Raw genomic sequence first — 14,969 nt, 5'->3', positions numbered from 1 at the left:
AAAAAATCTGAAAAGTGGATTCATAATGTGTCAGTCTGTAAAAGTGATTATTACTTGTCAAAAAAAAAGAGCAGTAAGTGTGCTTTGAAATTGGCAAAGAAATTTCGTTTTGTGACTAATGTGAAAACATGACTCTGTGTGCAAATAGGAATTACAGGCAGAGATTTATTGCGTTTTGCTCTGGTGATTTCACAGTTGCATTAGTAGGAAAAAGGGGGAGCGATTTTTTGGTGCAGAAGCAGACTCTTAGCACACACCCAGCTAATTTCCATGTATAATCATGCACAGTTTTCACAAGCGAGTGGGGTTTGAGGTTTCAGTCTGTAATGCAAATACATTCAGCATCACTAAGGCTGGTTGCCCTTGCTGGAGTGTAGGCAGTCACCCAGCATACACATGGTGGTGGACTGAAAAAGCAGTCTGGACATGGGCTTTTTAAAAAATCTGAAAAGTGGATTCATAATGTGTCAGTCTGTAAAAGTGATTATTACTTGTCAAAAAAAAGAGCAGTAAGTGTGCTTTGAAATTGGCAAAGAAATTTCGTTTTGTGACTAATGTGAAAACATGACTCTGTGTGCAAATAGGAATTACAGGCAGAGATTTATTGCGTTTTGCTCTGGTGATTTCACAGTTGCATTAGTAGGAAAAAGGGGGAGCGATTTTTTGGTGCAGAAGCAGACTCTTAGCACACACCCAGCTAATTTCCATGTATAATCATGCACAGTATTCACAAGCGAGTGGGGTTTGAGGTTTCAGTCTGTAATGCAAATACATTCAGCATCACTAAGGCTGGTTGCCCTTGCTGGAGTGTAGGCAGTCACCCAGCATACACATGGTGGTGGACTGAAAAAGCAGTCTGGACATGGGCTTTTTAAAAAATCTGAAAAGTGGATTCATAATGTGTCAGTCTGTAAAAGTGATTATTAATTGTCAAAAAAAAGAGCAGTAAGTGTGCTTTGAAATTGGCAAAGAAATTTCGTTTTGTGACTAATGTGAAAACATGACTCTGTGTGCAAATAGGAATTACAGGCAGAGATTTATTGCGTTTTGCTCTGGTGATTTCACAGTTGCATTAGTAGGAAAAAGGGGGAGCGATTTTTTGGTGCAGAAGCAGACTCTTAGCACACACCCAGCTAATTTCCATGTATAATCATGCACAGTATTCACAAGCGAGTGGGGTTTGAGGTTTCAGTCTGTAATGCAAATACATTCAGCATCACTAAGGCTGGTTGCCCTTGCTGGAGTGTAGGCAGTCACCCAGCATACACATGGTGGTGGACTGAAAAAGCAGTCTGGACATGGGCTTTTTAAAAAATCTGAAAAGTGGATTCATAATGTGTCAGTCTGTAAAAGTGATTATTAATTGTCAAAAAAAAAGAGCAGTAAGTGTGCTTTGAAATTGGCAAAGAAATTTCGTTTTGTGACTAATGTGAAAACATGACTCTGTGTGCAAATAGGAATTACAGGCAGAGATTTATTGCGTTTTGCTCTGGTGATTTCACAGTTGCATTAGTAGGAAAAAGGGGGAGCGATTTTTTGGTGCAGAAGCAGACTCTTAGCACACACCCAGCTAATTTCCATGTATAATCATGCACAGTATTCACTAGCGAGTGGGGTGTGAGGTTTCAGTCTGTAATGCAAATACATTCAGCATCACTAAGGCTGGTTGCCCTTGCTGGAGTGTAGGCAGTCACCCAGCATACACATGGTGGTGGTCTGAAAAAGCAGTCTGGACATGGGCTTTTTAAAAAATCTGAAAAGTGGATTCATAATGTGTCAGTCTGTAAAAGTGATTATTACTTGTCAAAAAAAAAGAGCAGTAAGTGTGCTTTGAAATTGGCAAAGAAATTTCGTTTTGTGACTAATGTGAAAACATGACTCTGTGTGCAAATAGGAATTACAGGCAGAGATTTATTGCGTTTTGCTCTGGTGATTTCACAGTTGCATTAGTAGGAAAAAGGGGGAGCGATTTTTTGGTGCAGAAGCAGACTCTTAGCACACACCCAGCTAATTTCCATGTATAATCATGCACAGTTTTCACAAGCGAGTGGGGTTTGAGGTTTCAGTCTGTAATGCAAATACATTCAGCATCACTAAGGCTGGTTGCCCTTGCTGGAGTGTAGGCAGTCACCCAGCATACACATGGTGGTGGACTGAAAAAGCAGTCTGGACATGGGCTTTTTAAAAAATCTGAAAAGTGGATTCATAATGTGTCAGTCTGTAAAAGTGATTATTACTTGTCAAAAAAAAGAGCAGTAAGTGTGCTTTGAAATTGGCAAAGAAATTTCGTTTTGTGACTAATGTGAAAACATGACTCTGTGTGCAAATAGGAATTACAGGCAGAGATTTATTGCGTTTTGCTCTGGTGATTTCACAGTTGCATTAGTAGGAAAAAGGGGGAGCGATTTTTTGGTGCAGAAGCAGACTCTTAGCACACACCCAGCTAATTTCCATGTATAATCATGCACAGTATTCACAAGCGAGTGGGGTTTGAGGTTTCAGTCTGTAATGCAAATACATTCAGCATCACTAAGGCTGGTTGCCCTTGCTGGAGTGTAGGCAGTCACCCAGCATACACATGGTGGTGGACTGAAAAAGCAGTCTGGACATGGGCTTTTTAAAAAATCTGAAAAGTGGATTCATAATGTGTCAGTCTGTAAAAGTGATTATTACTTGTCAAAAAAAAAGAGCAGTAAGTGTGCTTTGAAATTGGCAAAGAAATTTCGTTTTGTGACTAATGTGAAAACATGACTCTGTGCGCAAATAGGAATTACAGGCAGAGATTTATTGCGTTTTGCTCTGGTGATTTCACAGTTGCATTAGTAGGAAAAAGGGGGAGCGATTGTTTGGTGCAGAAGCAGACTCTTAGCACACACCCAGCTAATTTCCATGTATAATCATGCACAGTATTCACAAGCGAGTGGGGTTTGAGGTTTCAGTCTGTAATGCAAATACATTCAGCATCACTAAGGCTGGTTGCCCTTGCTGGAGTGTAGGCAGTCACCCAGCATACACATGGTGGTGGTCTGAAAAAGCAGTCTGGACATGGGCTTTTTAAAAAATCTGAAAAGTGGATTCATAATGTGTCAGTCTGTAAAAGTGATTATTACTTGTCAAAAAAAAGAGCAGTAAGTGTGCTTTTAAATTGGCAAAGAAATTTCGTTGTGTGACTAATGTGAAAAGAAATGTAGTAATATATTTAAATAAAATAAAGGATTTTTTTTTTAGTTTTTTTCAGGTATTGCTGAAGAGCAGTGAACAAAATCTAAGATGCCTACAAAATCCAGAGTTAAAAAAACCCAGAAAAAAAACGTATATTTGAAGACAACTGGAGGACCAAAGTTACTAGAAGATGCTCATGTTGGGAAAAAGAAAAAATCTTCTGGTAAGCAGAAAAAACAATTTCTTAAAAATATATTCAAAACAAGGAAAAATGTACAAAATGTCTGTACTGGAAAGAATGTTATGAAACGAAAAGGACAGGAAAAAATTGAGAATTTAGTTAATGCAAATATACCTTCTGCAACTGAAAAGATTTACATAAACAGAAAAACAGCGTTTAAAGAGATACGTAGAAAAATGTTTCAGAGAAGAGTTATGTCCAATTTGATAAAGGATGTGAAGAAATATAAGCAAAAGAGTAAGTTTTATAAAAGAAAAAAAGAAATTGAAGTCATTGCAGCAAAGGCATTAGAATTAAAAAGGAAACTATTCATTTTAATTTTGAATAGGATGCGTACATTAGACAAAATGGTTAATGTACTGAAATCACATAGCAAAAGGAAAAGAGTAGTGAACAGAACAAACTTTTGTAAAGTGTTTTTAGGAAAGTGGATGCATAGTTCAAGTAGTGAACCTTTTTTTTAATGAAGAGAGCTATTTTCAAAGTAATAGTTTGCTGCATGCAGTTGACACCAGAGGTCGTGGTTACAAAAGTGACAAATGGTTGCATAATGGAGAAGGAGATAATGGTTCCAAGAGATGAGGTACAAGTGATGGCGGATGAGGCTATGGGGAGACGTCCTAAAGCCCCAGTGTACACTTGGAATTGTAGTAGTATTTGCACTGTGCGTCAGGAATCTATTGACAAATTTCGTGAGTTTCTAAGAGAATATAGTAAAAAAAGTATAAAACAGAAGATTAAGGTGCTTCAAAGTCTGGATCCATGCAGAGTGAGAGAGAATACTGGTTTGCAGGGTCATTCTCTGGCTTGTCTATCTAGAAAAGTGTGTAATAGTGTTTTCCATCATTTTAGGATGCTGGCTGTTCATCATACTGAAATGAGAAAGTTTGTGAGACGGTTGTATTTTGCAAAAAGTCCAGCAATAAAGTTAAATGAATTGAATAGGGCTCTGTTCCGAGGAACGGTATCAGATGTAGAGAAGGTTGTTGATGAAATTCAGTTTTGTTACTTTGGTCCTGAACAAAACAGTGCAGAGAAGGACACAGTAAATGAAGAAGAAGTGGAAGAGAATGTAGAACCCTCTGTAAGTAACACATTTAATGATCACATAACAAAATTTGCAATAATCTCTAATGAAAGACCAAATTTTACTTGTATTTGTTGCCGCAGAACTCATTATAGAAAACAAACTAGGAATGTTGATCTCTACAGAAAGAGTGAAAATGAAGATAATTATAAGTGGAAGGATTTTGCCACATATATATTTCTTGAAAATTGTTTTGATTTGGGTGAAGATCAGCGTATTTGTAAATACTGTTACAACAAGTTAGAGGAAAATAGAATGCCGACCAGAGCTGTACATAATAATTTAGAATTGGATGCTATTCCTGCTGAACTTTCTGAATTAAATACATATGAGTCTATACTCATTCAATGTGTTCATCCGTTCCAGACCATAGTACGTATGGAGCCCAAAACTGGTAAATTACCTCCTTCAGATTTACTGAGAGGTTTAAAAGGTAGAGTGGTGTATTTGCCCTTGGATTTGAAAAAAAATATGGAAACTATTGATGCGGATACTTTGGAAACTGTACCATTAATTATTCTGGTTAATGGTGTACCTACAAAGAATAAGAAGATTTGGCAGGAGCTGGTAGATGTGCGGAAAGTACAAAGAGCAAATTTGTATTTGAAAAGGAATAACAAATGGTATGAATCAATTTATATAGAAGAAGAAGAAGAAGAAGATTTACAAGAAGACACAGAAACACCAACTGGACAAATTGAAAAAGTGGACAAGTCAAAGGAAGAAGAAATATATGAACATTTTAGCATACATCCTCTCCATTCAAAAGAAGTTATGGGAGACAATATTGATCTGTTTCAGATGAAGAAAGCAAAAGGAACTCCCGTGAGTGTATGGGAGGAGAGCTTGGAAGCTCGATGTTTTCCCCAGCTGTTTCCTAAAGGAAAAGGAGGACGATACGATGAACGTCCGGAACAGATTCCAGCTTCTGAGTATCGGACTACAAGACTATATGCTGAAGATCCCAGATTTCGACAAAGTATTCCTTATTTGTTCCATCTTTTATTTGAAAGCGACTTGTCTGCACTGTCTTATGCAGTAAATCACATTTTAAAAAGTGGAGTACATTTACAAAATGTGTCGGCTAAGGATTTTATGGAGAAAGTGCAGCACCGAGATGATCATTTGGAAACACAACTGATCAATCTGATGGCTTGTCAGCGTGGGACAAATGAATATTGGTACCGACGCCATGGTGAATTAAAATGCATGTTACGGAATTTAGGAACACCAACATGGTTCCTTACCCTAAGCTGTGCCGAGTACGCTTGGGATGATTTACTGGATTTTCTACGAGAGGCAAATTCAAACATTAAAAACATCGAATACAAGACAGCAGGAGAACTGTGCTCATTGGATCCAGTTAATGTTTGCAGATATTTCAATCATAGATTTGAGGCTATGATGTCCTTCATCTGCAATAAAAAAAATCCACCTCTTGGAGAAGTTGTAGATTTCTTTTGGAGAAAAGAGTACCAGGCAAGAGGTGCTCCTCATATTCATATGCTGTTGTGGATCAAGGATGCACCAAAGTTTGGAACAGATGCTGATGAAGCAGTGTTATCTTACATTGAAGAATATGCAACATGTGCTATACCAAAAAGCACAGAAGAGAAAAAGTTAAAGGAGCAAGTTTTACGTTTCCAAAGTCATCGATGTGGAAAGTACTGTCGACGGAAATACAAGAGCAAAGATAAATACTACACTAAATGTCGATTTGGATTTCCTAGACCTGTTCTTTCAAATGGAAGAGTAAACAGTTTTATGTCAGCTGTGAGACATACTATCACAAGAAAATCACCTAAGAATACCTACAACCTAAAAAGAAAAGAAGAATCAAAAAATATAAATGACTACAACCCAGTCATTTTATCCATGTGGAACGCTAACATGGATATACAGTATGTAGCTGACAATTCCATTGCTGTTGCTCGATATGTAACGTCTTACATTACCAAATCAGAAAAAACAGAATTGAAGGAAATGTGGGAAGAGATTTCTCACGAGAAGACTGTCAGTAAGAAGCTGTACAGTTTCAGTTTGAAGATGTTATCGCATCGAGAAATTGGATCCTACGAATGTTCAGATAGGTTATCTTCTGCAAGTCTCTACTCGAAATCAAGAAGAATAATTTGGGCAAGTTTAGGCCTTGCAGCAATGAGAAATCGGGTACTGAAATCTGTTGGAGAAATTGAATATTTAGCCGAGAATGACCCACAAAGTACAGATATTTTGAAATCAAACATGTTGGACACATATTATCCAAAAAGAAGTCAACATCTGGAGAACATGTGTCTCTATGAAGTGCTGCAGAACTACATTTATTCACGGAAAGCCGCAGAAGACATCAACAATGGAAAATATAAAGTGATTGGTGAGGAAGGATGTTTGGTGAAGCAAACAAAAGGAAGTTTGATAAATCACAGGAAGCTGAGTTGCGACACTACTGACAAAAAGGAATTTTACTACTTGGCTCTTTTACAGCTGTTTAAACCATGGCGTTCAGAGGACGAACTACTGGGAGAATTTCAAAGCTATGAAGATTCTTTTAATGCTTGCAAAGACAGCATACAATGCAGTACATTCACAACTTATCTGCAAATGTTAAATGAAGAAATTGAACAGGAAACTACAATTGCAGCAGAAGTAGCTAGAGACAGTTCTCAAGACAGCCAAAGTTCAGGAACACTCAGTCAAGATCCTCTAGGACAACCAATCGTTGAAAATGAAGCATCAATAGCCATGAATGAAGTGGAAACGGCTATGAATCAAGCTCAAGAAGAATTTATAGACTTACAAAATTTGGAAAGACAACTGAATGAAGAGCAGCAACAAATTTATGAAGAGATCAGAAGCAAAATTGATCACGGATTTCAACATGAAAAAAAAGAGTGCTCATGCACATCATTTCATCCAATCAGGATGTATGTAAGCGGACAAGCTGGAACTGGGAAAAGTTTCCTTATAAAAGTCATCAGAAGCTACCTACAGCAAAAAACGGATTCTACTTTGTCTTGTGTGGTTACTGCTCCAACTGGGTTAGCAGCATATAACATAAAAGGAATCACTTTACATCGTTTGCTAATGTTACCAGTGGAGCATGAGAACAAAATACAATACAACAAGCTAACTGGAGAAGCATCCTTGGAAGTTTCAAGAGTATTGAAGAAGATGAAAGTTCTCATTATTGATGAGGTGAGCATGGTATCAAACTTAATGCTTGCCTTTGTGCATTTAAGAATGCAGCAAATTTTGAAGACAGACTATGACATGTTATTTGGTGGAAAACACGTCATAGTTTTTGGAGATCTTTTGCAACTTACTCCAGTTAAAGGACAACCAGTGTTTAATACTGTCACACATGAAGACACGAAGAAGTCATTGGGAAGCATCGGTAATGCAAATATTTGGTCCTTCTTTGAGTACAAGGAACTTACTACTAATATGAGGCAAGCAAACGATGAAGAATATGGAAGTATTCTGAAAGATATCAGAATTGGACTACTCACTGAAGCTGGCACAAAAGCATTACAGAGTCGGCTGCTACATAATTTATTTCCAAAGGAAGAAATAGTTGCTGAGAAGATATACAAGAACATTGCAGAAAACAAAAGTGTCATCTGCTTAAAGGAGGAGATCAGGAAATTGGAAGCAGTTGACAAAATTGAGGATGGAAGAATTACTGTCACAGTAACAGGCACACTGAAAAATAAATTGAATTCACTAGAGAAGAACATTTCCAAAACAGCTGGATTAGAAAAAAATCTATATGTTTGCATGAACTGTAGAGTATTTTTAAGGAGAAATTTGGATGTTGAAAAAGGTTTAGTTAATGGAGCTATGGGAAGAGTTGTGGGTTTTATTAATTATCAGAAAAAAGATGGAATTGAATGTTTAAAAATAAAATTTGATCAGATAGAAGAAGTTAAAGATATTTGTCGTTGTTCAGTTCGTTTCATGCTTGTGAAAGACTTATATGTACGTAGAAAGCAGTTTCCATTTTCTCTAGCATATGCTGTAACTATTCACAAGTCTCAAGGATTGACTGTAGATTGTGCATTTGTGAACATTGGTTCAACTGTGTTCAAAGAAGGTATGGCTTATGTAGCTTTGTCACGAGTGAAAACATTATCTGGTTTATTCATGATAGACTTTGATGACTCAAAAGTTAGTGCTGATGCAAATTGTGTAAAGGAGTATAATAGATTAAGAAGAACCTATGCTCCTCATTTAGGTCAGTATCCTGTGTTGGAGAAACATGTAGTTTCTCGTAAAAGGAGAAATGAGAATATCTGTAATGAAGATGTAGAGAGGAGGAAAAAAAAGAGGAGTGATGTAATTGCAAGCAAAAAGAAAAAGGAAAATGAAGAACAGGTTGTAGGATGTCATTTTGAAAATAGCTCTGGTGTCAACTGCTACGCTAATGTAGTGCTGAATGTTGCATTTTATCTGGAAAGTTTGCAAGAGCAGATAATAGTAAATCAAAGAAAAAGATTCTGTTCTGAGTTGAGTCTCCTTTTTCAAAAGCTGAGTAATGATAAAACTCAAATAGAAAGTGCTACTGAAATTAGAAAACTTTTAGATGTATGTTCAGGACGAACACAGTTTTCTCAAAATGAACAGCTAGATGCACATGAATTTTTGATGTATTTTCTTCAAGTACTGGAAGAAGAAGAAGTTGCAATTGATATTTTATTTGGTCTCTCTTATAAATGGGAACATACTTGTGAAAACTGTTATAATATATGTGGCTCTAATGTTGATAATGAAAGGTTTATTTATTTGACATTACCAGAGAGTAAAACAGTCACTTTTGCTAAATTAGTTAAAGATGCTAATCATAGCATGCAATGCGGTGAGTGTCAATCTGACATGTTTTCAACATTAATTTTAAAGGAATACGGACAGTATGTAATTTTAATGATGCAACGATGTAGAGCTGATGGTTCAAAATTGGATACTTTAATAAAGAAGTTTACAGGACAGCAATTATCAATTTCAGGAAAAACTTTTGTAACTGTTGCAATAATTTTCCATGAAGGACCTACTGTTACTTCTGGACATTACACAGTTTATCTTAAATGTGAGAAAGGCTGGACACTGTGTAATGATTCCCAATTGGTTTTTAAGCAACGTTTGCCTTTTGATTTAGCAAATTCCTATCTAATCTTCCTGAAACCTAAATTTTAGAGAGACTTGGCAAAATCTGGACAAAACAATTTTACCATTTTATTGGATTACCATTGGAATTTTCAAAAAAAAGATTTTTTAAATTATCATTTGGCCTAATGGAAAGATAACCAATTGTAATGTGGACTTTTATAATTTTTTATGAAACTTTCAAAAACCAAAAATTTAGATAAAATTGGTAACATCTACACAATTCAAATTTTGGAATGTTATTGGAGTGCCATTGGAAATTTTTTTCAAAAAAGAATTTTAAAATTACTATTTGGCCATGCGGAAAAGTAACCAATTCTATTGTGGACCTATTAAATTATTAATAAATCTTTCGGGAACCAAAATGTTACAGAGAAACGGTGAGATCTGTACAAATTTAACTTTAGAATTTTATTGGATTACCATTGGGAATTTAATCAAAAAAGAATTTTAAAATTACTATTTGGCCTAAAGGAAATGGAATCAGATGTATTGTGGAGTTATTTGAGATATAATATTGTGATTATACTTCTGAAACAAAAATATCAGACGGTATTTTAAAGAAATAAGTATTGTTTTTAGATGATATTTTTTTAGAATATTATGCATTTCTATAATGTTAAGTTTAAGTGAGAAGAGATTCTGGGCTTTTTTAATACAATCTTTGAGATTGTTATTTTTTTTTTGCCCGCTGTTAAATGATGAATGCAATTGCTTTCACAATTTATAGTGAAATGCAATATATTCTGAAAACAGCAAAAAAAGGCAAAAAATGTTTTTGATAAATATGTAAATATGTGTACTGTATTATAAAATGTTTTAAAAAATATTAATACTTTTTTTTTTTTTCAGATTGATATAGAAAATTTACGAAAAATAGAACCATTTTTAAAGCAATTTTTTAGAAAAATAAATGAAAAAATATTTTTTTGAGTGGGTATGGTAAGTCACCAATATCATGGTTCCTTTTTTTCTACTTCTCTACAATCACATTTTCAATTTTTAATTGTAGTCTCTCAAAAAAAAAAAAAAAAAAAACCTCAAAAAAATTTCAAAAAAAATTTCTAAAAAAAAAATTTGTTTGGTTAAGTTTATAAGTGGCTCTTAAAAGAGCCCTTGAGTTAATGGAGGGAAACAGGAAGAGAAAAACGCAAAAAAAGAAAAAACATCTATGGCCTAGTGCACGGATGCGCATCAAATTTTCTCTGAAGGCGATCAAGACTGGTCTCCCCCACAGAAATAAGAGAACCGCAATCAGTGCACCGTGTAGACAACCTCGCCAAACAAGGTGGACCAACAAGAGGTATAGAAACAGGTGAAGGCACCATCGCAGCTGAAGTGCTCCCCTGAGCTGCCGAAGATGTGCTCGGCTGAGCTGCTGCTGATGTCGTCGGCTGAGCAGGTGGAGGGTTTTCTCCAGAAGCTCGACGATAAGTTACTGGATGCATTTTGTAAACATGTCTCAACATAGTGTGAATGCTAAAAGAATATTTCTTGTTAGGATTCCCACGAGATAAGACTTTTTTACAAAGTAGACATGTAACTTTCGGTGCATTTACCTTTTTCTCACCATCTGGAAAAGAGAAAAACTGCCATATAAAGCTGTCTTTCTGCTTCCTGTTCCTCTGCCTCTCAAGAGTGTCCTGGTCACTGTCTGAAGTAGGTTGCTGTTCAGCCATTGTCTCTCAACAACAGAATAGCTCCTTCTCCAAAGGAATCAGAACTAATAATGAGGGGAGTAGGTGTGGTTTGGGAAGAATCTGGAACAGAAAGTACTTCAAACCAATCAAAAGTAATGATTCTTGATCACATGACTTGCCATGAGGGGATTGGGTGTGGTATTGAAACAATTAGAAACTGAAAGTAATGATAACCAATAAGAAATATTGTTTTATTATGTATAAACCCGAGGTGCGCGCACTGCGCAAGCTCCGAGCGCGCACCCCGTGATGACGTATGCACGAACGCGTAAACGCGCAGGTGCATACGTCATATGCGCGTACCTAGCGCGCATACGTTGAACACGCGTATACGCGACCGTTATTGCGCATAATTTTAGCGTATGCGGAAGTAAACCGCGTCGAGCGCGTAGGACGCATGCGTACGTACGTACGCATACGTACTGGGTGCGCGCTCCCAGCGCGCACCATGAAGTATATTTGCGCACGTAAATAACGTACGCCGGAATTCATAAAAAACTTACGAAATAGTACTAGGAGCGCGCTCAGAGCGCGCACCCCAAGAATTTATAAAAAAAAAAAAAAAAGTGGACATAAAATAATTTAAAAAATAAAAAAAAAAAAAAATATCCTAATTGAATTTAAAAAAAAAATAATTTATAAAAAAATACAGATAATATATAAATGAATATATAGTAATTTTATTTTAATAAAAAAAAATATCTTTAATTAAAAATACATAACTTAGCATATAAAAAACCATACAAATTCACTGAAAAAACCAAAGGTTTCAAAAACGTTATAGTTAGGGATTAGCATTTAAAAAACCTTGCAAATTCACTGAAAAAACCATAGGTTTCACACACGTTATAGTTAGGAATTAGCATTTAAAAAACCTTGCAAATTCAATGAAAAAACCAAAGATTTCACACATGTTATAGTTAGCTGGACATTTCACTCGTAAAAAACCAATGAAATTCCCCCGTTATAGTTAGTTCAGCTAACTATAACTCGCGCGCCCGCAATGCACTGCTGATGACGTCACATATTACATCACTCATGACATGGTCAGTGACATCACTCATGACATCACTGATGACATCTCAAATGACATCACTGATGACATCACTGATGACATCATCCTTGTGATAGAGTGACAGACCACCTCTTCCCCTAATATAACCTTTGATACAAACACTTAAAAAAAGAGAAATTTTAATTTTAAAAACAATGGACATACCAATACCTGTTAAAACAACCTATACAGTAATTCTAAGATCCAGATACACATCCACTCATTCACCAACAGCCCTATACAGTCACTCATACATGTACTCACTCATCATATGTACTCATACACCTATACACCCTGTTACACAATGCCACTCATCCATAGAGTTACTCACACACATAGTCACTCATGCTAATAAAGAATCAAACATCCATTTACTTGCATATACAGTTATACACACACCACCACACTTACTTCTACGGAAACTTACACATACTTAGTCTTTTAAACAATCACTTAACGAAACACATACTTATTCATACAGGAACTCTTTCAATCTCTCACTCTCACATATACTCGCTTATATACACCAATAGTCACATATACTACTTTAAAACATATGTAGTTACTCATAGAGACACTATTGAGACAGTCATTCACTCACTAACACACCCATGCACACACTCATGCACCCATAGAGTCCTGCACACATGCTGTCTTCAACACATACAAAGACTGAGTCATTCATTCATGCACCTATGCACTACGTAATACCCCCCACGAACCATGCAGACACTCAGACTGATACTCAAAAACCAACTAATAACCTATATAGACACCCATGTAGCTACTCACCAACCCATGCAGCCACTTATACACAAAGTGAGAGACTGATACAGATATTTACATATTTAAACATTACTCACTAAGCCATGAATTCACTATGATACACTTAATCAGTCAGTTACACAATCAATTTTTCAAAAACAAATCATCCATTTAGACACTTATATACCCATTTATTCTTCCATCGACCTTGAGATATACATATATAAAACATATTTAATTTTCAGAAAAACACACATTCACTGGATGATGTCATCAGTGATGTCATTTGAGATGTCATCAGTGATGTCATGAGTGATGTCACTGACCATGTCATGAGTGATGTAATATGTGACGTCATCAGCAGTGCATTGCGGGCGCGCGAGTTATAGTTAGCTGAACTAACTATAACGGGGGAATTTCATTGGTTTTTTACGAGTGAAATGTCCAGCTAACTATAACATGTGTGAAACCTTTGGTTTTTTCATTGAATTTGCAAGGTTTTTTAAATGCTAATTCCTAACTATAACGTGTGTGAAACCTATGGTTTTTTCAGTGAATATATATATATATATATATATATATATATATATATATATATATATATATATATATATATATATTCTTTTCCAACACAACCCACTTCAGGAATCATGGGCGCTCTGCGGTGGTGCGTTCGAGGTACGGCAGGGTTAAGCCGTTGTAATATCCACTTCGTTTACCCACACAGGTTTCCTCGCGCACTCCCAGAAGGACAAACAGCTTCACCAATGATCGTTTTTTATAATTCCTTTACTTTCAGCATGCCAGATACAAAAAGACAAACTCTACGCGTTTCAGTCTCAGCAGAGACCTTGCTCACGAGTCTAGCGGTTGCTCAAAGGTAGTCAGGATTTTTAAACATACAAACAAATCAATTAGTGACATCACTTCCTGAGACAGTGCTGCTTGGCATTCTGGTCATTGTAGTGCCCAATACATTTTCTGACAAAACCCGACATTTTCCAATCCAAATAAAGTTCGTTTTCAACAAAAATAGGAATGAAAAACCCATTCCGTAGGCCTATGCACCTTTCTGTACATTTCAGGTCATTAAAACCATGCAATGTTATGATAACTATGATAGACATTTATATAGCTTAGTCTACGGTAATGTTGACAAGGTCTGGTCACCATTTGATTATTCACTTTCTACTAAACATAGTAGTAAACCACAGATTTCTATTAAAGTGAGTCATAATGTTACACCCTGGTGATCTTATATTAAGGATTGGAACTGTTGATTTTGAACATAAATCAAGCCCTCTAGTGGGCAGTATTCTACAACTTGTGATATGAAGGCACTGTCTCTCATCGTGAAAAAGGAACAAAAAAAGTGAGACATACATTAATGTAATAAACCTAAAAGTGTAAAAATGTAGGGGGCCAATGTCAGTGTCCTTGGTCAATTCTGACCCTTTCCTTGATAATTTTGGATGGCATAATTAAAGATGGTAATGAAGTTCCTCATCCTGATTTAAACCAAAAGGAGTCAGAGTCCTGAAATTCAAAATGTGTTTAGATTCTTTTTGCCGAAGGGTTTTCTCTCGGTCTCCTCCCCGTGGATGTATTCCTACGGATTCCACTGCATAGAATTTCAAGTCCTTCCATCTTCCTCCATGCTCCTTCTCCATGTGCTTTGCGACAGCATTGCTCCTGTCAGTGTTGACAGTGGCACGAACATGTTCCAAGATACGTTTTTTCAGTTCGCACTTGGTGCTTCCAACGTACTTTAGGGGGCAGGGACATTCGATGATGTATATG

The sequence above is a fragment of the Triturus cristatus genome, chromosome 5_2 (assembly GCF_964204655.1).
Source record: "Triturus cristatus chromosome 5_2, aTriCri1.1, whole genome shotgun sequence".
NCBI lineage: Eukaryota > Metazoa > Chordata > Amphibia > Caudata > Salamandridae > Triturus > Triturus cristatus.
Note: the sequence above shows the minus strand (reverse complement) of the source record.